Raw genomic sequence first — 23,929 nt, forward strand, 5'->3', positions numbered from 1 at the left:
AAATAAAAACTCCAAAAATAGAATAAAATGAGTCAAAAAGCCAAAATAAAAAGGTTAAGGATGGAAACAAAGTGTAGAAGCAAAAGAACAAAGTTTTCTCTAGTTACATAATATGAAGACCCTATTTTCTCAGACTTGTCTTTTTGAATATCCATTTCCTTCCTTCTTTAACCAATACCTATGCCCCGTATCACCTAATAAAGACCTTTTAGCTCAATTAGAAATAGGTTGGTGTGATAGTAAGTGGTAGATGTGTTTGATCGACCTCGGCTTTCTTAGATTGTCATTGAGATTGTGAGGAAACGTGTGCCCTTTTTTTGTTAAAGGTAATTGATTAATAATAAAGAATAAGGATTACATGATATCAAAGGTAGCAGAAAAGAGTAAACAAAAAGATACAAGCCTGCACTAGAAAAGAAGATCTAGTGAACAAAACGATAATAAGTCGTATGATGGTACTCCAGATGAATCATGAATGAGGGTTGAGAAATCCACCATATACTGTCTCCCTGTTGTTAACTCCGACTCCCATGCAGTACGGTGTCGCTCCCAGATTAGTCTCTCGCCAAGATGGAGTGAGGTTAATCCATGCCGCTTTATCTTTCAAAGATTGCCAGGTTTCTTTGACTCTCCAATGTGTTGTGTTGTTCTGGAAAGCCTGGACAACTAAAGTAGAATCACCCAAATATAGCGCCAACCCAAATCAATCGCCTGTTTAATGGCCTGTATAATAGCCATTGTTTCCGCCATGTAGTTAGTGGATATACCCATCCCACCAGCAGCCGCTCCCAAAAAATCTCCTCTGTAGTTTCTGAAGATATATCCCCACCCTGATCTTCCCGGATTTCCTTTCGAACATCCGTCAGTGTTTATCTTTAGTATACCCGGAGGAGGAGGTAGCCAAAAGCACTCAAAGATCTTTGGGGACCTGCGAATTTTGAGTTGTAGCTGGAAATGCTTTAGAATCTTGAGGTCATGCATCGAGTTGTCCATAGTCCCCAAGGACTTATGATGCGCTCTTGTAATCGCTCTCCTAACCAAGAAGCAAACGTGTGTGTAGCTTGGAGCTTTGTCGTCATAGAGGGCTTTGTTCTTGGTTTTCCAAAGACTGACCATGATCGTCAAGGAGCAAGCTTTCCACATATCCAAGATGAGTGAGCTGTAATGCTTGCACTGCTGCCTCACATCAGAGAAGGACTCCAGTTTTCGCTGAATTTGAAAGATTTGCTGTGCAAACTGCCAAATCTTCTTAGCAAAGACGCAATGGAATAGGATGTGCTCCAGAGTTTCTTCCTAATTTTGACAAATACAACATCTAGATGCAAGGTGAAACTTCCCTTTTTGCAGCTGGTCATCCGTTCTAGCCGCACCATGCGCTAGTTTCCACGCAATGCCCTGTGTTCTCGGCAGAATTTCGGCGCTCCAAATGAACTTACTCCATGCTGATTTCGGAGCTTTTTTCCTGATACTTTCAAATGCCGCTGCCACTGTGAAGTGCCCATTTATAGAATCGATCCAAACTCTTGAATCTTCTTTGGAACTGTCAGGTTGGGGTAGCTTAGAGATGTCGATGCCCAGCTGATGGAGTACTAGCGTCATCTCGTTGGAGAAGGACCATCTATCCTCGTGTATGTAATCACAGAGTCTAGCTTGGAATTTAACAATTTCTTTCCTTTCCTCCTGAAAAAAGTCGCATATGGGCCTCTGCAACAACCAATTTTCTCTCCAAATGTTTATCGCCTCACCATTACCGACGTTCCAACCATGTAGAGGTGCATTTCATTGAGGGCCCATTTGATGCCAGACCAAACTGTTGAGGTTTTGTAGTTTGACCATCCTCCAACTCTGTTGATATACTTCCCCCTCATGAAATCTGCCCAGTCTCCATCTCCGGACAGCAGCGTCCAAGCTTGCTTCATTAACATCGCAAGATTAATATCTTGGAGCCTCCTGATTCCTAACCCTCCCTCCTTTGTTGGTTTGCAAGATTTCTCCCAAGAAACCGTTATAGCTTTCCTTTCCGCTGGGTTGCCACTCCAGATAAAGTTCCTGATGATGGTTTCACATTCCTTTATCACCGATTTTGGCCATTTGTAGATAGCCATATTGTGAACCGGTATACTATTGAGGACATGCTTTGCTAGCACCACCCTTCCTTGGAAGGATAGCATTTTGCCTGCCCAACCTGCCGCTCTCTTTCTGATCTTATCCACTAAAGGAGCAAGAGTCGCTTTGGTAACTTTTCCCATGATAAGAGGAACACCCAGGTAGTTCTCCGGCAGAAGACCCTCATTAATGTTCAACACCCCCAGTATACGGGCCTTTCTTCTATTGGGCATAGGGCTAAGAAAAATCTTGCATTTTTCCTTATTAATAAAGGAGGAGTCTTGGTATCAAAGCTTCATCGGGTTCTTGATACCTGATAAGAGCCCAAAACTGTAGTTTTAACCCCTTAGCGATCATACTTTTAGACCCCGTGTTTTTATGTATTTCGGGCTTCAAAGTCAATTATGTGCGGGGAATGTGCCACTTTGATGAGATAAAGGAGCAATGGTTGGTTACTAAGGAGTTCGGTGATTAAAGGCCAAGATTCAAGAAGACAAAGCCTTTGTAAAGCCTGGTCAAAAGATGAAAAGTCAAAGTCCCGCGCAAAAGAAAAACAAGGCACAAAGTCACCAGGAACTTCCGAAGACCATATCTTTAGACTCGGACCACTGAATTGAGCCTACCTTATGTCAAAACGACCGGCTCGGAAAGAGCTTTCCAATGGTCTAAGCCTTGACCCAATCAGAGGAGCAGAAGTGGACGAAACATCTGTCGAAGCCAACTGCAGCTGAAGAGCCCATTTTGGACTAAAAATTGGGTTTTGGGCCCGATTTTTCCGCCCAAAAACATGGCTCCAAGCCCATGCACGATTTCTGGATCTAGAAGTATAAAAACAAAAGCTTGACTCTTTGTTAATGGCAGTTAGGTTAGGAAGCTAATGTTAATGGAGTTTAGGGTTAGAAAAAGTTAGATCTAGATTAGTTAATTACTTAGTTTTCATTCCATTAATTAGTTTCATTCTTTGTTTTAGCTTAGTTATTTAAATCATTGAATATCATTCATTAGATAAATAAAATAGTTGTTATTCATTCAATGATATCATTGTTATTTTTTATTAGATCAATAAAGTTAATTATCTTTATTCACAATCTTAGTTTTAAATTCAGTTTAATTTAATTATGTCTTATTGTTATTATTGTTCTTGTGTTGAGAATGGTAGTATAGAAATTTCACACTAAACACATCACTCTCACTGTTCCTTGTGTTTGAATAATTGAATTCTATTTAAGTCTTGAGGGTTTAAGAGTGGAACGAAATCCTTACTCATTATATTGCATGATTATGTTTTGAGAGTAAGAAGAATTGATTTAAACGTAAGAACGGTAGGATTACGTATTAGTGTTCTTGTAGCATTAATATTTAGTCTTTTATTATTTTTACGGTTATCAATACCTTTCATATTAGCATTGCTGAATAGAAACACATCATCTGCAAACATCAAGTGTGAAGGGCTACAGTACTTTGTATTGACCACCATATGTGAGAGCTCTTTCTTCTGGATCAGTTTGCTGATGGACCTGCTTAAACAATCCTCCGCCAGGGCAAAAAGCATGGGAGAGAGAGGGTCGCCCTGTTTAAGACCTCTTTCTGCAGTAAAATGACCTTGTGGACCCCCGTTGAGCAAAATAGATAAAGTATTGCTTTCGAATGCTCCCTTCAACCATTGAATCCATTTGTTGCCGAATCCCACTGCACACTGCACACTGGAGTTAGCAAACTTGAGTGGAAAAATTAGAGTGTTATGTGTTTTGACACATTCCTTATGAGAACCTACTTAGGCACGCTACCCAAAAGTTTCAGAAATGGACCTGCCATTACATTTCATATCATAGTTCATTGTATAATTGTTTATCTTAAGATGATTTGATTATTATGTATGTATTAGTTTAAGTTTTAGAATGATCATTCTTGTTTAAATACTAGTAAGATGTATAGATCATTGAGACATAAATAAGGAAACAATAGTTTTATTTCTTAGTCGTTGTAGTATAGATGAAGTTTGTGAGTACCTTCATTGGAAAACTCTCACGAAGGTATAACTCGTCCACTAGAGAATTCTTAGTGGTTTAAGGCCTTGTTGCATATGGTCAATGCAATCGTACTCGGCAAAACAAGATTAGTTTGAACTCCATTTTTGGTCACTTATTCTAATTTCTCATATTTGCTTGAGGACAAGTAAAATGTTGTTTGGGGTTGGTTTGATAAGAGCCCAAAACTATAGTTTTAACCCCTTTAACAATATAGCCTTTGACCAATTATGTGATTAATAAGTAAGAGTTAGTACTGCTATTGTGTTCTTATGTATTTCAGGCATTGCAGTCAAATATGTGCAGAAATGTGCCCCTTTTGCGAGATAAAGGAGCAAGGGTTGGTTGCTAAGAAGTTCTATGATAAAATACCAAGATTCAAGGAAAAAAAGCCTTTTTAAAGTCCGGTCAAAGTTGAAAAGTCAAAGTTAACAAACGCAGAAACAGCGCACAAAGGTCAGTAGAACTTCCGAAGGCCATATCTTTGGACTCAGATCTCAGAATTGGGCCTACCTTATGTCAAAACGACCGGCTCGGAAAGAGCTTTCCAATGGTCCAAGTGTTGACCCAATAAGAAGAGAAGAAGTGGACGAAAAGTCTATTAAAGTCAAAACTAGCTGAAAAAGCCTCTGTGGACTGAAGAAATTGGGTTTTGGGCTCGATTTTCTGGCCTAAAACATAGCTCCTCAGCCCATGCACGAATTTGTAGATCTTGTTTCCTCCATATGAAGAGACAAAGACTTAGCTCTTAAGATACTTAGTTTTTACTTAGTTTTACTTAGTCTAGATCCAATAGTTAGTTTTAGATCTAGTTAATTAGCATCAATTTAGTTTTTAAAATCAATAATTAGTTTGTATTTCAAGTTTTAGTTTAGATTTAATTTGTAGCCTCCATTAGAACCTTTCAATAAATGATTTAGTTAATTCAATTCAATTCAAGTTATTTTAATCAAGTTTAGTTTAATTTAATTATGTTTTATTATTATTATTTATTGTTAATGAACTCAATGAGACTAGGCTAAAAACTCCATTAGAGGAGTTTTATGAAGTCTATGTGAGGGCTATGATTGTTCTTCTTTAGTTTTCTTATTGTCTTATGTGCTTCATTTTCAAGTTCTATAGTTGTCTAGAGATAGAGATTATAGATATTGAACTAGAGAAAGGAAACTCCACAAAGAGATTTGTGGAGGAGAATTTCTGTTATGCTAATCATATCTTAGTACAGAGATTGCTAGGATTGGTTAGGGATCAATAATAAATTGTGGCTTTTGTTATTTTACCTTGTGTAGATTAATAAAGGTTAATATTAAAATATGAGAAACTAGCTAGAATAATCATAGCTTCACATAGATGGATTAATCCTTCCTCTATATTCTTCTAATTCATTAAATTCACTTTTTAATTGCTTAGTTAAATTAGTTTAATTTATAATTAGTTTTAGTTTAAATAAATCACAACACTACTCTCATTATTCTCACCGTTGTTTCCTTGTGTTTGATTAATTGAATACGTTTAAGTATAGATAGATTAAGAGTGGAACGATTTCCGTACTCTATATATTGAATGAATATATATGTGAGAGTATGAAATAAATAATTGATACCGTAAGAATAAAGTTAGAGTAATATAGTTGAGTTTTTATAGGTTATCTCGTACAGATCAAGGACAAGTCATGTGAAATAAAACATAATGCAATATAGTAGAAAATTACACCTTAAGCAAGTCCCCCATATCCCAAACTATTAAGATTCCTAAAATACGTGTTTAGTTCACATACAACCACATGACAAACTCCTATAACAAATAAGAAAACGAGACTGCCTTAACCCACTTAGCCAATTTATTAGGCATCTCTCAAGCATATTTAACTAAATACATATAGCCCATTGCCTCATAATGCATACACACTACAGGCTAATAGCATCTGATCAAGGAGAGTTCACTTAGCCAATAAACTGAACAAGCACATTCAACATCAGATCCCACTAGTGTAGAACAGTAACATAGCCATCATCCACTCCTTCAGGAAGTGATGACATTGTTAATCATGCCTACCTAGATAAAGGTGAACCTAAACTTGATAATGTGGAGGCATCTTCCTTCACCATTTCCTAGTCTAAAAAAACAAATAACGCTCTGGGGCTGGCCAATTATACAGTTATAGTTCCACATTACCAAGGGATATCTCATATGAAGCAGGATGATGGATCCTTAGAGTGAGAAATGGCTTAAAAAATGGGAACAATAATTTCCATAGAACAGAATGTTGAAGTCGTGGTAATGGCCAGATCTACCTACAAAGGTGTCTTCGCTAACAGTGATGTTAGCATCTTACAGCCTTATATTCAGTCATATTTGAGGCCCTTATTAAGAAGCAGGTTCCTCTGGTGAGGGTAGATAACAGGAAGCTTCAGGTCTTCTTCAACCGGTTAATACTACTCCAGGAAACATCATAAATTCTATTACATACCGATGAAATATCATAAATTAGTCATATATCACAATTCATTATGATCGAAGATTCATAACCGCATAAAAAAATCAGGAACCCTAAAGTTACACGTGATGCACTGATGCTCATAGCATACATAGCCAAGGGGGATAGCAATATAGGAAAGAAAAAGACTCAAAAATAAATCTGGACTTGCAAACAAATATGGGATGTATGACCTCCAATGTTACAGTAGGAGCACATACATCAAACAGAATGTGCAAAAGATATAGATACGTCAAGAACTCCATATGCAACAAAAGTGAAAACTCAAAAAGACCAACAAAATTACAAAATGTTAACTAATAGCAAAATTACCAAATTACTAAAAGGCCGGTCAGCATCCCAATTCCAATTATAGAAAGGTGAAAACCAGGCCATATTAACTAATAGCAAAAATCTATTGATTGCAGAACTTCATCATTATTAGCAGTTCAAAACAAAATATACCCAGACGAAAGAAAACTATTCATTCTAACTAAACAATACCATTACATGTCAAACAACCCAATTGTTCATTCTCCCATAACAGTTTAACAATCCCATACAAACAAGAACTTGCAAAGATCTATCATGAGAAATTCATCGAAGAGATAATGAACCACCTTGAAAGATTTTGAAAATTACATGGGTTGAAAGCGTCAAGCTTCAAGCGTTAGTCACATGAATTATCTGAGTTGCAACACCGATAAATGAACCACCTTGAAAAGCTTGAACATATAAAAAGAAGAAAAACATACAACCCAAAAAATATAAAAGAGTGAAGAGTTGGAATTTTGGAAAAAAAACAGATGAGGAGAAATTTAGGGTTTCATTACCTGGTAGTGGTGCCGTGGTGGAGACCTAAATGTGGAGGCGGAGATGAGTGGCAGTGGGTAGAGAACGAAGAAGAGTTTTTTTTTTTTTTTTGGATAATAAACGAAGAAAATTTAGAGCTATGGAAAAAAAAATACAAAATAGTGAAACGTGTTTCTTTTTTTTGTTTCTTTAATTTTTATTAAATTTTGGGCGCCATCGTCGAAAAATTTCAGCGCTAAAAAACCCAAAGTCTAAAATCTGGAGTCCAATAAAAATAAGTGGGTTGTAAAGAGTATCTACTATGGTTTAAAGGGTGGGCAACTGCTTTTTCGCAATTTGTGCAGGTAACATCGGCAACACATAACTAATGTCGTGGGTAGAGGTAGTCCCTTCAAAAAAATTCTTCCAACTATTTGGAGTATTTAACAACGCTTGAAAGTGTGGAAAAAACAATAAACTACTTGCTACGCTTAAAAGTGTTGCAAATTCTGTATCAATGAAATTTATAAAAATAAAAAAATATTTTATGAAATGCAAAATATCTTTTGCCACCCCACAACCCGTTGCTAATAGTACCAAATATTTGATTCTAAAAAATTAGTTTAGCTATGCTACTAAGTGTAGCAAATGATGCTATTTGCTATAGTTGTAAAGCATAGCAAAAAGTTTCGTAGCAAAAAGGCCCATCTCTTGTAGTGGACGACGTTTTTAAATGTTGCCTTATGTTAAAAGATTTTGCCAACGCTCATTACGTCGCTGAAAACTAACTCTCAATTTTATTATTTTATAGAATTTGGATTATGACTTTTGGCGACATTAAAAATGTTGCCAAATATTGGTTTTAAACACCGTGACAAAAGTTTACTTGTGACGCTTGTAAACGTCGCCAAAGGGAATCATTACCTACGTTTTTCCAGCGTCGCTAAAACTTTTATCGCTAAAGAACCAGTTTGTTGTAGTGTATACATAACTGCTATATGATAGGATGATGATATCTTAATCATTTGAGTATGACTCTAAGTTTGTATATTGGTGTAGTCACATGACTGACATTGAGGGGATCAAAGTGAGAACACACTATAAATTCGTTGTTAAGATTAGTGTGCAAATCTCACTCTACCAATTAATCCCTAGACTTGAAGAATTGTGAAAATTCATTGTGTCTCAAATTTGTTACTTTGAGACGTTAAAAAGTAATGTCTATTCATAGACTAGACTTAACGTTTTGGGTAATGAATGTAGAACGTCTTGAATCACAAATTCTAATAAAGGATCCACCACTCTACGAAGTTATGTATTAGGAAATTGTGACATAACTAATTGAGTTCAAACCCGGCCGGTATAAGAAATAGTTTCTTAATGCTCAATTGATGTTAAATGTTAGATTGGGTTAATTAGACATGGGTGTGACAGTGAAGAATAAATTCCCAATGGTCTAATTGTGAATACAAATAAGGTGAAGGGGATTAGATATAATTAATGGTAGGAAATGACTTTCTTGAAAGTTCTAGGGGCCTTATTGTAAATATAGATTTGTTAATGGGCACTTTCCATATTAAAGAGATATATATTAAAAGTGTTTTAGTATATCAAGTACAAGTACTTGTATGACTTGTAATCCTCTTAAGATAAGACTTAGAATCCTAAGTGGATCCCACTAATCACACTTACATATTCTCAAAGTTTCTCAAAGAGAATGACTTTTTGGTGAAAGGGACGATTAGTCTTTCCAGAAAAAGTACAACTAAAAGTAGGAGAAAAGCAAAAGTGTTTTGTGGTGTGTTGTGTGTTGTGTGGTGAATACTCCTAGAAGGCTGAAGACTAGGTTTTTGTATTCACCTTTGGAAATTTTTTCTTTATTGTCAATCTCTAATTTCGGCTTTAAATGTATTTTTCTTTTAATTCCTTTTTGATTAATAATAGATTAGCATGTTAAATATGTAGGATTAAAGTAATTCTAACAATTGGTATCAAAGCGGGTCATGCTATAATCTACTCTTGATTTATTAGAATAATGAGATCTGAACATTTTTGTTTGTACAAATATATAAGATATATGCTAATTTTATATCTGCATAATCTAAGTAATTAAAGTGTAACTTTTAATTAATATGATTGTGCTCGTTTCTTTTACTGTATATGTATATGTATATATAATTAGTAACGTGTAACATAGTGACGTTGTTTGAATATTAAATTAATAATAGGGTGAACTAGTATTACCCCCACTAGATGAGCCAATTAGGATTCCCCCCCCACTAGATGGGAAATTAGGGTCTCCCCCCTAAATACACACAAAAAAATTTGGTCAGCCCCCCACTTTTTTTTTTTTTGTGTGTATTTAGGGGAGACCCTAATTTCATCTAGTGGGGGACCCTAATTGGCTCATCTAGTGGGGTTAATACTAGTTAACCCTTAATAATAAGGTGGAGCACAAGTATTGCTATATATTGTACGTGTTGAATTTGTGAAAAACATGAACTAACTATATAATTTAATATTTAGTCTTTGCTAATATTAGTGTTGAACACTACTTTTGTCTTGTCATGACATTGAAGTATGTGGTCTTGCTATTATTAAGTAAAGGGCTTTTGAAGACCTATATTACATACGGTTAAATTTTGTTTATGATTACGATCTTTTTGGCATATTTTGTGTGAATAGTAACTTTTGAGTTGGTACTGTGGGCCACATAGTAGATGCATAAAGTATGTGTATTTACTATAAGAGATAGGAATAAAGTCATATGTGAACTTCTTTTCTTTTCTAGCACATGCATACATAATTAAAACCTTTTATTAGTAAAGGAATAAAGCAATAGTAAGTAATTACGTTTGTGGTGGAGACTTGACATGTAATAATAGTGACAAGGACCTCTTTTAAACTTTAAGCCAAAAGTTTCCATGCACTGTTTCACATGCATACAAAGTGTACTAATTCTTAGTAAAGGAAAAAACACAAGGACGGAAATAGTGATTAGTTAGTAGACTATTTGGTCAACACACTTTTATCTATTAACACATGCAGGAGATGCTTGTAAGGCTTCTAAGGTTTGTATAGTAAACATGACTAACGTTTTTTTTTTCGTTATTGAGATAACTGAATATGCTTTTATCAATATATTAACAGTAAAGTAACAGTTGAAGTTCATATGCTATGATATGCTACTATTAGCAATTTTAAGGTACACATATTGCATGCTAATTAATCTGATGTTTCGGTTAGATGCATACATGACCTGTACCAGAGGATTTCAACATGTATATGATACTGGCGACTAGCTAATCTACTATTGATTTAGTATCACTATGAAATATTTACACTTATTTATTGTTGGCATGAGATGCATGGTCCGTTAAAATAGGTAGTAAATATATCATTGTTAATTAGTGACATATACATGATGTTACATTCATATTGAAACTTTGTCGATATATGTTGATCATTAAGCATTAATACCCTCGGTATATGATATAAAGCAAGTGGTAAAAGCATTTAATTTACGAATTTAATCCCTTGCTACACAGTTATCAATTCAATATGAATTATATTTTTAGATGTGATTAATATGATCCCTACTGATAAATTAATTGCATGCTAAAATATTTTTGTATATTGTCTATTCTTAAGAAGAAAAATTTATATATGGATACTGAGAGTGTTTTCCCTTACGGATTCATTATCTCGTGGTTACATTAATGAATTATGATGATGGTACACTTGGCTGAAATATAGTTGACAACCCTATGGTTTGTGCAATTATATTTTAGTAGCAAAATGAATAATAATAGAAATCATATTACATGTATGTACGTAAAATTGATGGGTCTAGTAGAACTCGCCTGATTAAGTTGAATATTTTTGATGCCTTACGGATAAGAGATTATTCATAAGTATTAGGTTTCTATTGCTTATATTTGTCTTATTGATACAATATGGAGGGTGTTGTATTTTTATTATATATAAGCGGGTAGTTGGTTTATTAAATTCCCAAAACCAATATTAAATGCATTATAATAATTTTTATGTATATGTAAATGTTTCAGATATGTCTCAATCCCTTAGCATCTGTCTAGACTGCTGAAAGTTGGGCTAAAACAAAGGGTAATTGTTGCCATTGTGAAAAGCTTGGTCATTGGAAGCGGAATTGTAGGGAGTATTTGCTTTTTGAAACAAATAGATAAAGAATGTATGCAATCCTTTATTCTAGCTTGAAACGAATTTGTTGGTTTTTCCTTTTGACACCTGGTGTGTGGACTCAGGGGCCACTAACCACGTTTGTAATATGTTACACGGGTTTCAGGAAAATAAAAAAAAGGTTAAATGAAGGAGAGGTGTACTTAACACTAGGTATAGAGGCAAAGGTTGTCGCAGTATCGGTAGTAGTTTATTGTTTAGCATTAGGTGAGAAAGTGTTGGTTTTAGAAGACTGTTACTATGTTATAGAGATAAGGAGAAATTTGGTTTCTATTTTTGCACTTAATAAGTCAGGATATTCCATTTCGTTTGATTCAAAAGTTGTAATCAGACTAAATGGAAAGTTTATTAACTCTGGTACTTTAGTAACACTACTAAAAAAAAAGGACTTTTTATGACGGCTATTTTTTTTTACCTTGACGACTTTCGTATAAGCCGTCATTATATGTATTTCACAATAACTTTATGACGCTTGATGTCAAATGTTGACTGTTATAGAATAAACATCATAAATTTCTTGATCCTTTTTTATTTAAGTGTCAAGGTTGTGTCTAACAATTGTATACCTACCATTTAGTTTATGACACTTGACGTCAATATTGATGGTTATAGGCGAGCCGTCAGGTAAATTTCTTGACTCTTTTTATGGAAGTGTCAAGTTTGATGTCTAATTTATGAGTTCTATTTTACAAGCGTCAAGTCAAAATTTGTCTAACTTTACGCATCAGCAAGACTGGTTAATTTAATGGTTTAATTAGTAACAATAAAAAAAAGATCGGTTAATGCTTTAATTAGTAACAACAAAGAGAAGCGCTAAAAAGAACACCCCTTGTGACTGGTAGAGTGAGGGAACCGTATTGAACAGGGTTAAGTCTCGGGTCGGTATAGCCTTTTCCTTTTTAGCCAATATACGTATGCCCAATTCACAAAAAACAAAAATATATTTAAAACCCTAACTAATACTGGAGAAAATATAAATCGATATGGATAAAAGATTTCCTGGTTTGACAAATAGACTTCGCGCGCTTGCTAATCTAATTCCTGGATCCTCAATGATCTTCAACGCCATGCGAAAGAGGTAAAAATTCCCACTTATTTTCACTCGGATTCTTGGGTACTCGATCTTGGAGACCCTGGCATAGTATCGGTAACCTCTTACTTAGATCACATCACTTGAAATCTGCGTCGTTTTAACTCATCTCTCATTTCAAAATCGTAGATGTGTTCTTTTACTGTCGAACTTGGAGTGGAGTTCGTTGCTTTTGCCAACAGATAGATACCAGCGCACTTGATTTCTTATCAAGTAAGATTTTCTTTGAATTTTTTTGTTATCTTTTTAGGTTTAAATGCTCTTTTGATTTAAAATTTTCCTCAAATAAGGTGATGGAATTGTTTGAAAGGTGTTATTTTGATCTATGATATGATTTTGGTAGTTGAGGCTTGGTTTTGTATGTTATTGTGATTATTGTGCGAGATACTATTAATGTTTTGAGAAAAGTTTATTCTTTTTGCTTTCGACTGAATGGATTATACATGAAGTGCAATAAAGGTTTCCTTTCTTACAAGGTCTAGGGTGTTGTATCATGTTTGATACTTCAACGTTTAGTGTAAAATGGAATATCATGTCCTTTTAAGGTTGTACTTGTTCTATCTGCAGGGTAACATGGATCAGGTACTATGTGGAAGAAGTAGTGTCTATTCTTCTGAGGGGTTTATATTCTTTTTTCAAGATCATAGAGGTTGGTCTCAGACACAGTTGTTAGTTTGCATTATACCATTCTAAGTCTAAGGTAACATTGTTCATTGTTGTACAGTATTATAAATACTTTTCACCTACAATGACATTTCACTATTCTAGGGGTTTAAAAAAAAAGAAAAGAAAATGTCATATATTAAGTGGAGTAGTTCTATCAAGCTTCTCTCCAATCTATTACTTACAGTTGCTTTAGTTCTTTCTTGAGCATGTCTGAGCATAAGTTGGTAAAGCATCCAGCTATTAAATTTAAGGCACATAAGTGGTCAGACATAGTTCCCTTCATGTGTATGGTATCTTAAATTGTTTTTTGAGTTATTTTGGTTTATTTATGTACAATGTTCTAAAAAACGCTAGGCGGTAGTCGGACGGTAGGCTTAGCCTAGGCGCCTAAGGGCCTAAGGCCCTAGGGGCTAGGCTAGGTGGTTTTAATTAATTAATTAATTAATTATTTATTTATTTAAATATATATGTATAATTAATTTTTTTTTTCTCTGGATAGAACAGGTTATTTGATACCTGGCAAGACCTCAAGACTTAGCTTGATATCAAAGTTGTTGGAATTGAAAAGGCGAAACAAAATGGAAAAATGGGTCACCGTTTAAGACTTCTTCCCCTCATTTAAGATTTGATGATTTCCAACTTTTTGAAATTCCCATTATAATATTAAAGATGGATTCTTTCACACTCACTACAACTTAATTTATTTTGGTTGCTGGAGAGAAGAAAAAAAAAAGAGAAGAAAAAAAGAGAGCAGAATTGGAGAGAAGAAATACATACCGAGAAGAAGAAGAAGAGCAGTTGATTGTTTGTTGAAGAGAGACCAGAGAGACCGATTGTTTGTTTGTTGAAGAAGAGAGACCGATTGTTTCTAAGCCCTATCGGCTTTTTTAACTTAAGCATAGAGACCGATTGTTTTTTTAATTGGGCTTGTAACAAATTGGGCCCAAAAAACAAACTAGACCTTATAAACCGCGTCTAGACCGCCTAGGCCGATTAATCCGCCGCCTAGTCCCGATTAATCGGTCCACCGTTTTATCAACCGTTTAGGGTGAAAATCAGTACGGCTAGGCACCGCCTAGCGCAAGTTTTTAGAACACTGTTTATGTACTTATCCCTCAAGATATATATAAATTGGAAGTTTTTGAGTCTTTCTTTTAGTGTTCACAAAAAGCATCTTTACTGTCGAATTTGTATAATTCTTTTGGTTGATTAGTACAGTTTTGTCCACCATAGAGTTTGTTTGGGTAGTCCCCTATTTTGCAAAAGTTCTTCTAGTAGCTTGGTTTTGGTAATTATTGACGTAAGTGCAAAAAAAGTATATTTTATTGATTTAATTGGAGGTGTCCCTGATATAAAGCTAAGATGCATGGTGAACACGTGAGTTGATAAATCTTATTTTTATTTTGTATGTCATATATGAAAACAACTTGTAACTTAATTGTAAAATTCTTTTTTTTAGTGGGATGAAAAAATTAGCATTAAGTGAAGGAAAAAGTGTGGAACCAGAGTGGGACTATGTCAAGGTAAATATACAATACTTGAATGTGAAAGATTTACTTAGTGTATTGAATGTGTTTTGACAATTTGTTTATGTTTTTGTGTAGTGCCCAATTCAACTAGGAGGATACGTATGTGGATATTATGTCTTGCGGTTCATGAGACACTTTATGATGGATCATAGTCAATCAATTAAGACAAAGGTTAGCAAGTCTTTCTTTTTAATATATATATTATAAAATATCTATGTAATTCTTTCTTGTAAGCGTAGATCATACTAAATTCTTTGTTGACTTGACGTACTCATGTAGCTAATGGAGCTGGCCAACACTATCACCTATACCACCACTAAGCTTATTGAAATTCGTATGGAGCTTGTTGATTTTATCGAACTATTTTATCTCGCCAAGCCAAAGGTATGTGTATGTATTCTTGTTTTCTTTCATCTTTAGAATTACAAAGTTTTGATAAATAATCTGCAGCTTGGTTCCCTTCTCTGTAAACATGTTCAAAGTCCACCAATTCAAAATCTATAATAAGTCGCCTGATATGTGCTATGATGTTCCTATCAGTCCAAGGTGGCTCCTCCTTTAAGTTAAGTATTCGCATAACCCGTATAGAATCAGATTGTATATGTAGCCTCATTATTCTCATCTGGGCAGCTCCTTGAAGGCCTTTCAAGACTCCAGTAAAAATACTTCCCTAACTCTAAAAATATCATTATATTAATATGTAAGCTCGGGAAGTATCATGAAGGAGTACTTATCATGATATTAACAAAGAATACTTCCCTAACTCTAAAAATATACACTACTAGAAGAAAAGTAAAGAACACTAGCATGATATTAATATTGCAAAACATAAACCCTATTCTATACTTCCATCCCCTGGTATGGGCAATGGAACTAATAACTAAAAACATAAAGATCTATCTTGATTGGAGAACACCATGAACCAAAAGAATCACCGAACCCTAAGCACCGGCTTCATCTTCTCTCTTGTAAAAGAAGATTAGCCTTCCATGAAGAAGGAAGAACACGAAGAACGAGAAGAATAAGAGTCGAAGAACATAAGACTAGAAAGACTAATTTATTAAGACTCGACTAGTGAAAACCGAATCTTTTATTATTAATCTCTCTGCCTCAAGTTCTGGAGACAAGAATATTATGAATTGGCGAGTTTCATGAGGCACTTAGGTCATCTATTTATAGGTAGTACTAGAAACATCTTAAACCGTGGCTTGTTTCCTATTACAAATGAACCTCTTTATGATTCCAACTTCATTTCCAAAACTATAAAAGAGGTGGGCTATAGTGTTGGTTTCATGCATCTGGACACACGGGCTAGTGCAATTCCTTGTGTCCCAGAGGCAAGAGTCTGTTTTCCCTTTTTTGCTCTATCCTTCTTTCCTCTTTTGCAAGCTTTGCTCTAAGCAACGAATCCTTTTGCCATGGGCTTCCAAATAAGCTTTAAAATAGGTCCAAGTCACATCTTTCATGGCTTCAAATCCTTGGCCTTCTCCATGATTATCCACGGGCTTTCCATATGGTCCTAATGCTCCGAATTGCTATGTTTTGCTCCTTTTTCTCTAATATTCTACAAAACTCTCTTTTTCACCTGTAGAATCATAAAACATGACTTACAAGCATTATTAGTCCACTAAGATGGCTAAACAAGAGGTATAATCGAGGGCTAAAATGTACTTTATGAGCACTTATCAATCAGGCGAGGTCAATTTCCAATTTTTAGAAGCATAGTCAAGAATGTTCTTAATGACTTTGTTATAATCTTTCAAAAATCATATAAGTTCAAGAAAATTGCCTTTATTGATCGACTCCTCTGATTCATCATGGCCATGTAAAGCTAAACCTTGTCTTAAAAGAAACCTAATACAATAAGTTATTGCAGTCAAATGTATTCAATAATCCCTTCGAACTTAGTCAGATTGTCTCTCAAGAAATGTTTCAATATGTTGCTCTTGATTTAGCAATGCCCATGGTGCCTGATAAGCACACAAAACTATGTTATAAACCCTATAGAGACACTATATATTGGTAGATTATGTGTTTAATAATTGTAATTTAATTATATTTTCGTGTTTTCACAGGTTTCTGTAGTTAATGACAAAATTATAACAAAACCTGCGTTTTAGTATGAAAAAGTGGTACAAAATAGTGCTTGAGCTTGAAGTCTTCTCTCTCTGCCCATTTAAAGCTCAAAAAGGCCAAAATAAAGCCTGTGTATTCAACACCAACCATTTTTGGGTCAAATCAAGACAACGATGCAGAAAAGTTGTGGAACTTCTGACGATCATATCTTTTGATTATGGACTTTGAATTCGGCACGTGAACTGTCAAAACGATAAGTTCGGCAAGCTCTACGCAAAGACGTGAAGTTGTAAAAATCACTAGGGCCCACATAGGCCCACCATTGGTCAAAGCACATGGGCCCATCACTTAGTGGATTCTCCATTAGTTGAGCACTACCAAAGTAGAGCAATACCAAAGTGAAGCACTTGTGATTTGCACTCATTCCATTTTTTGATTCATAAGTTAGTTTTTTCAAACATATGTTTTTTGGTTGTTATGTTTTAGAGTTAGGGAAGTATTCTTTGTTAATTTAAGCTCGGGAAGTATTCTTTGTTAATTTAAGCTCGGGAAGTATTCTTTGTTAGGAGTTATGTAAGCTCGGGCAGCCATTCAATGTAAGCTCAGGCAGATTGTATTGCACTGAGGGAGAGTTTGATGATCCAGTAAACCCCAAGAGGACCGTACCATTTTGATTTCTAATTTTCCCACCATACCCTGCATTGCCAAGCTTTAACAAACCATCTGCATTCAGCACAAGTACCTGATCCTTTGGCTTTGACCAGCAAACCCATTGTTCCTCATTCTGCTTGAAGTTTCCTTCGACTCCTAGCCTTCGTAGCAACACCCGCAACTCATGGCTCTCCTTTACGGATTGCAGTGTCTTTCCAAGATACAATTTCATATCAAGAGCCACAGACTTGTGAGTCTTGCTTAGAAAGAAAGATGACTAAGAGATCCTTTAAAGCTAAAGGGGTCAAGAGCCACAGAGTTATTGGAGTTAGTACATACCGATGTATGTGGACCCATTAATGTGAAAGCAAGAGGTAACTTTGAATATTTTATCACTTTTATTGATGACTATTCAAGGTATGGTTATGTGTATTTGATGCACAAAAAGTCTGAATCTTTTGAAAAGTTCAAAGAATTCAAAGGAGAAGCTGAAAAGCAAACTGGTAAACCAATTAAAACACTTCGATCGGATCAAGGTGGCCGGTGAATACCTCTCAGATGAGTTCAAAGAGTACTTAATGCAAAATGGGATTTTGTCTCAATTAAGTGCACCAAGAACTCTACAACATAATGGGGTTGTTGAAAGAAGGAATAGAACCTTATTGGATATGGTTCGGTCTATGATGAGTTATTCCACTCTGCCTATATCTTTTTGGGGATATGCCTTAGAAACAACGATATATATTTTGAACTTGGTTCCTTCTAAGTCAGTTCCTATAACTCTTAGGGAGTTATGGTCAGGGCGACAACCTAGTTTACACCACATACATGTATGGGCTTGTCCTGCGTATGTACTAAAAGGAAAAAATGACAAATTAGAATCAAGAACTGAAGTATGTCTGCTTATTGGGTATCCAAAAGAAACTCGAGGTGGTTTATTTTATAATCCAAGAGAATAAATAGTGTTTGTGAATACAAATGTTAAGTATCTCGAGGAAGATTATATTGTGAAACGAAAACCTCGTAGTGCCATGGTCATTGAAGAAATGACGGCAGATATTCCTGGTCATGTTCAATCTGAATTAACTCCTAGTTTAGATGAAAACCTTCCAAATGAAGTTTCGAGCATTAATTACCTGAACCTAATCCAGTACTTCGTCATAGTGGGAGGACAATTAGACCTCCAGGAAAGTTAACCCTATTAAGGGAAACTTTATCTGTTACATCATATGACAATGATGTAGATCCCATAAACTACGAAGAAGCAATTTCTGACATTGATTTGAGAAAATGGTTTGAATAAATGAAATAAGAAAGGAAGTCTTTTTAATTCCAACAATGTCTGGGAACTTGTTGATCCACTGCCAAATATTAAGCCTTTTAAGAATAAATAGTTATTCAAAAGGAAAAGAGGAGCTAAGGTAGAGACTTTTAAAGCAAGACTGGTGGAGAAAATGTTTACTCAAAAAGAGGGTATTGATTATGAGAAAACTTTTTCACTAGTAGCCATGACAAGTCCATTAGAGTCTTTCTAGTGATTGCTGCTCATTATGACTATATGATTTGGCAAATGGATGTAAAGACCGCGTTTTAGAACCTGGAGGCTTTACAGTTCCTACAAGCTTTAAGGAGTTGGAATGTTTGACCTTATGTTTTACAAGAAGGTTGAAGGTAAGATGGCTATGTTTTTGGTCTCATATGTATATGATACACTAGTCATTATGAATGATATAGTCAATGAGGACCAAATACTATATATATTGGTATATATGTATGTGCAGATCTTTATATAAATATTATGGGTTTTAGAATGGTTACTAAATGGCTTTGAAGGCCAGTGAGAGATTGTTGGGATATTTGGCCTTTACAAAACCAATGAACATTTATTGATTATACATGATGATGTTTAATTAAATACACGAATCTTATTATTATGCATATGGGTGAACTAATATCATATGATGAAACCATAAGTTCCATAGGTAATAGAATTAGAACAATCAAGCATATGAAGAGTCATGTACGGGAGATTTGATTGTATTTATTTACCTAGAATGCTCACAGTTAGGGGTGAAGTCGGACGCTTTACTTATAAGACTGTAATATACATAACTGCTATATGATAGGATGATGATATCTCAATTATTTGAGTATGACTCTAAGTTTGTATATTGGTGTAGTCACATGACTAACACTGAGGGGATCAAAGTGAGAACACACTATAAATTTGCTGTTAAGGTTAGTGTGAAAATCTCACTCTACCAATTAATCCCTAGACTTGAGGAATTGTGAAAATTCATTGTGTTTCAAATTTATAACTTTGAGAGACGTTAAAAAGTAATGTCTATTCATAGACTAGATTTAATGTTTTGGGTAATAAATGTAGGACGTCTTGAATCACGAATTCTATTAAAGGATCCACCACTCTACGGAGTTATGTATTAGGAAATTGTGACATAACTAATTGAGTTCAAAACCGGCCGGTATAAGAAATAGTTTCTTAATGCTTAATTGATGTTAAATGTCACATTGGATCAATTAGACATGGGTGTGACAGTGAAGAATAAATTCCCAATGGTCTAATTATGAATACAAGTAAGGTGGAGGGATTTAGATATAATTAATGGTAGGAAAGGACTTTCTTGGAAGTTCTAGGGGCCTTATTGTAAATATATATTTTTTAATGGGCACTTTCCTTATTAAAGAGATATATATTAAAAGTGTTTTAGTATATCAAGTACAAGTACTTGTATGACAAGGACTTGTCCTCTTAAGATAAGACTTAGAATCCTAAGTGGATCCCACTACACACACTTACGTATTCTCAAAGTTTCTCTATGAGAATGACTTTTTGGTGAAAGGGACGATTAGTCTTTCCAGGAAAAGTACAACTAAAAGTAGGAGAAAAGCAAAAGTGTTTTGTGGTGTGTTGTGTGGTGAATACTACTAGAAGGCTGAAGACTAAGTTTTTGGATTCAGCTTTGGAAAGTTTTTCTTTATTGTCAATCTCCAATTCCGGCTTTGAAGGTATTTTTATGTTAATTTCTTTTTGATCAATAATATATTAGCATGTTAAATATGTTGGATTAAAGTAATTCCAACAGTTTCTTTAGCAAATATGGCTAAAGAAATTCTACAAAAGCATGACCAAACCTTTTCAGGGCGAATCATTCCACATGCGGCACAAGCACTTAATCACCATAAGGTCTCAATGACATGGTTACATCCTCCCTCCAATGGCGTACTCTTCAAAAGATATGTGCCACTCAGATTTTCATTGCTCAAAGACTCAATGACAATGAAGGAATTTGACTCACTAAGGTGAAACATCTCATGGATCACATTAGAGATGAGTCCAAATCCAAGCACACAATTAATATCGGCCAAACTGTTTTCTCTACCATTCTTAACATGATATCAAACACTCTATTCTCTATTTACTTGGCTCCATATTAATCAAATTCGGGAGGAGAATTCAAGGCAATTATATGGGAAGTTTTCGAAGAGGTTGGAAGACCAAATTTTGTTGATTACTTCCCATTGACCATTGCTAAGGCCCTTTGATCCCCAAGGCATTAGCGGCGTATGTCAGTATATTTTCAAAAATTAGACAAATTTTTGATACAATTATTGATCAGAGATTACAGTCCAAGAAGCAGGATGCCTCACGTGACTTATTAGATATACTTGTCCACCATACAGAAAAATGGCTTCAAACTTGGTCCTCTTGATATCAGAGCCTTACTTAAGGTTTGAACATTTGATCTTTTACTGTCTACTAGTGTATATATGATTACTTTATTCATCATTAATAGAAAAAAAGAGTACGGTAGAATGAAAGAGATATTTGAAAACGCATTTTTTGATTAAGCAACTTTTCAAGTTCGACTAATCACATTCTCTTGAAATTCAAGGCATTGCCGATCAAGATATATAGTTTTTGCCTTCGACTGAAAAGGACTTTGTCATGCACCATTTTGTATAAATCACCGCATTATTTCTCTAAGTAAAACTTAATTTTGCTAGAAATAATAAATATAATTTAGAGCATTTTTAGGAGAGAAATCACGAAAACACCAAATTTTTGAACCAAACCAAACACCAACCAATTTTAGGAGAAACATCAAATATTCGACATCAAATGACACGGTTTTGGATAAACTACGCCATATAGCCCACACGGCTTTCTCAAAACCGCGCCACTAAATCCCATCTTAAAAGCCCAAGCCCAAGCAGTTTTCCAGAAACCGCGTGCTATAATCTTTTAACCCTCTAATCCTGCGTGGCTCTCTTCATATCACGCACGCGGTTTTGGATAAACCGCGTCATAGAAGCCCAAGCCCATACGGTGTTGGCAAAACCGCGCCATAGAAGCCTACTGTCTAGCCCAAGCCCATGCGGTGTAAGAAAAACCACGCGGTTTTTCCAAAACCGCGAGAGAGATTTGATACAACACCAAAGCTGGAACCAAATTTTGGCCGATTTGGTGTTTGGTTTGGTGTTTTTTTGGTGTTTTCATCAATATGTGTCTCTCCTGAAGATGAAAAAACACCAAATGATTGGAAATTTGGTGTTTGATGCTAGGATAGTATCTCACCTAAAGATGCTCTTAGTTGAGCTGGGATTTTGTTTCTTAACGAAACTATTGAAATACCTAGCTTCACATTAGGGGGACCTTCAATGGGGTTATTCTGTGTGGGATCTTAATTAAAAAATAATGAATCAGACAAATTTACTTCATAATAAGAATTTGTTGGTCCTAGAAGTCCTCTTGATGCAAACGAATTTGTTCCAGGACATATTTGTAGCATGGACAGAAACTAGCTCAAGCATACTTGAATGGGCAATGACAGAGCTACTCTGCAATCCAGATACAATGACAAAGGCTAGATTGGAGCTTAAAGAAAAAATCAACAAAGATGTGCCTATTGAAGAATCTGATATTGCTCGACTCCCTTACTTGCAAGCAATTGTAAAGGAGACTATGCGCTTGCACCCACCAGCTCCACTTTTAGTCCCTCACAAAGCTAAATGTGATGTAGATATTTGTGGTTTCACTGCGCCTAGACATGCACAAGTGTTAGTAAATGCGTGGGCTATTAGCCGAGGTCCTGAAATGTGGATAAATCCGACTATGTTTTTGTCTGATAGGTTCTCTGGATCAACTATATATTTTAAAGGTCAAGATTTTGAGTTCATTCCTTTTGGTCTTTGGTAGGAGGATCTGTCGGGATTGCCTTTGGCTTTTCGAATGGTACATTTGATGCTGGCTTCACTTCTACATTCATTTGATTGGGAGCTCGAAGATAGGGTGAAGCCTAAGGATATCGACATGGAAGAAAAGTTTGGGCTTACCTTGCAGAGAAAGCCAAGCCACTTTATGCTATCCCCATCGAAGCATAAACTTACATTTTAGTGTGATTGTAATGAATATTACACCATTCACACGTGTGTTTCACTTGTTTCTAAATCTAGGATTCTATTTGTATTGCACTCGACGAATGCCGCATCTCATTTCAAATTCTGCACGCATGAATTGCATCTATAAAGTGGTTAAGTAAAAGTTGTTTGACTTTGAAATCCCATAATTTTGTTGTTCTATTAATGTCATTTAATTTCTTTGTAATGTAGTTATTACTCCGATTGAATACAAGAATCTTATGCTTGAAACAAAGGTGAAACTTGAGACCACTAAATGAGTTCATGTTGGAAATGACCATGTTCTACCGGAATGCATGATTGGGTGACCTGTGAATAGTACAAATGGTTCTATTTGGATTATATTTCCAAGTTTAACTAAGCTGGCCGGATATGCCACTTTATTGATTTAGATACAATAGATAAGTAAATTCAATGTGGGCGACTTCAGAACCTGCAATCTCTTAATGAAAAGATAAGAGAAAACACACGTATATCAACGAGACAGTAGGTCATAGGTTCAAAACAAATAGGCTAGTATATATGTCTATTTTTATCCTAGAGGATTAACCGGACATTATTACACCAAGTGTTTATGACTTAGCTCTAATCTAAATGGAGAAATGGGAGTGTTTTGGTGGATGGAAATGGCTGCTCTTCATGAGTAAGAGGATGCCTATGAATCCAACACTTTTAGAGTGAGACTGGAATCAAGCCAACGTATTTCTAGGCATTGGCTTTTATAGATGATGTGAGCAAGTAGCAGGTAGGACACGTGTGGTGGTATGGACAGGTGTGCTATCAAGATGAGCGACACGTCTTCACAAGCTGCACATGTATGGTGATTCATGATATTATGCTATTTGAGATGATATATATA

General features: G+C 35.3%; 1 long non-coding RNA gene and 1 pseudogene across 1 annotated transcript; both read left to right on the top strand.

Annotated features, from left to right (window-relative positions):
* The first annotated feature begins 12,487 nt into the window (after positions 1–12,487).
* Positions 12,488–13,502, top strand: LOC147476440 (uncharacterized). The gene is made up of 2 exons (XR_015208393.1): positions 12,488–12,922; positions 13,277–13,502. It is a non-coding gene; the product is annotated as an uncharacterized LOC147476440 (long non-coding RNA).
* Positions 13,503–14,838: 1,336 nt separating this feature from the next.
* LOC147476441 (geraniol 8-hydroxylase-like) lies at positions 14,839–23,047 on the top strand (annotated as a pseudogene).
* Positions 23,048–23,929: the final 882 nt, after the last annotated feature.

Source organism: Coptis chinensis, chromosome 9 (genome assembly GCF_015680905.1).
Source record: "Coptis chinensis isolate HL-2020 chromosome 9, ASM1568090v1, whole genome shotgun sequence".
NCBI lineage: Eukaryota > Viridiplantae > Streptophyta > Magnoliopsida > Ranunculales > Ranunculaceae > Coptis > Coptis chinensis.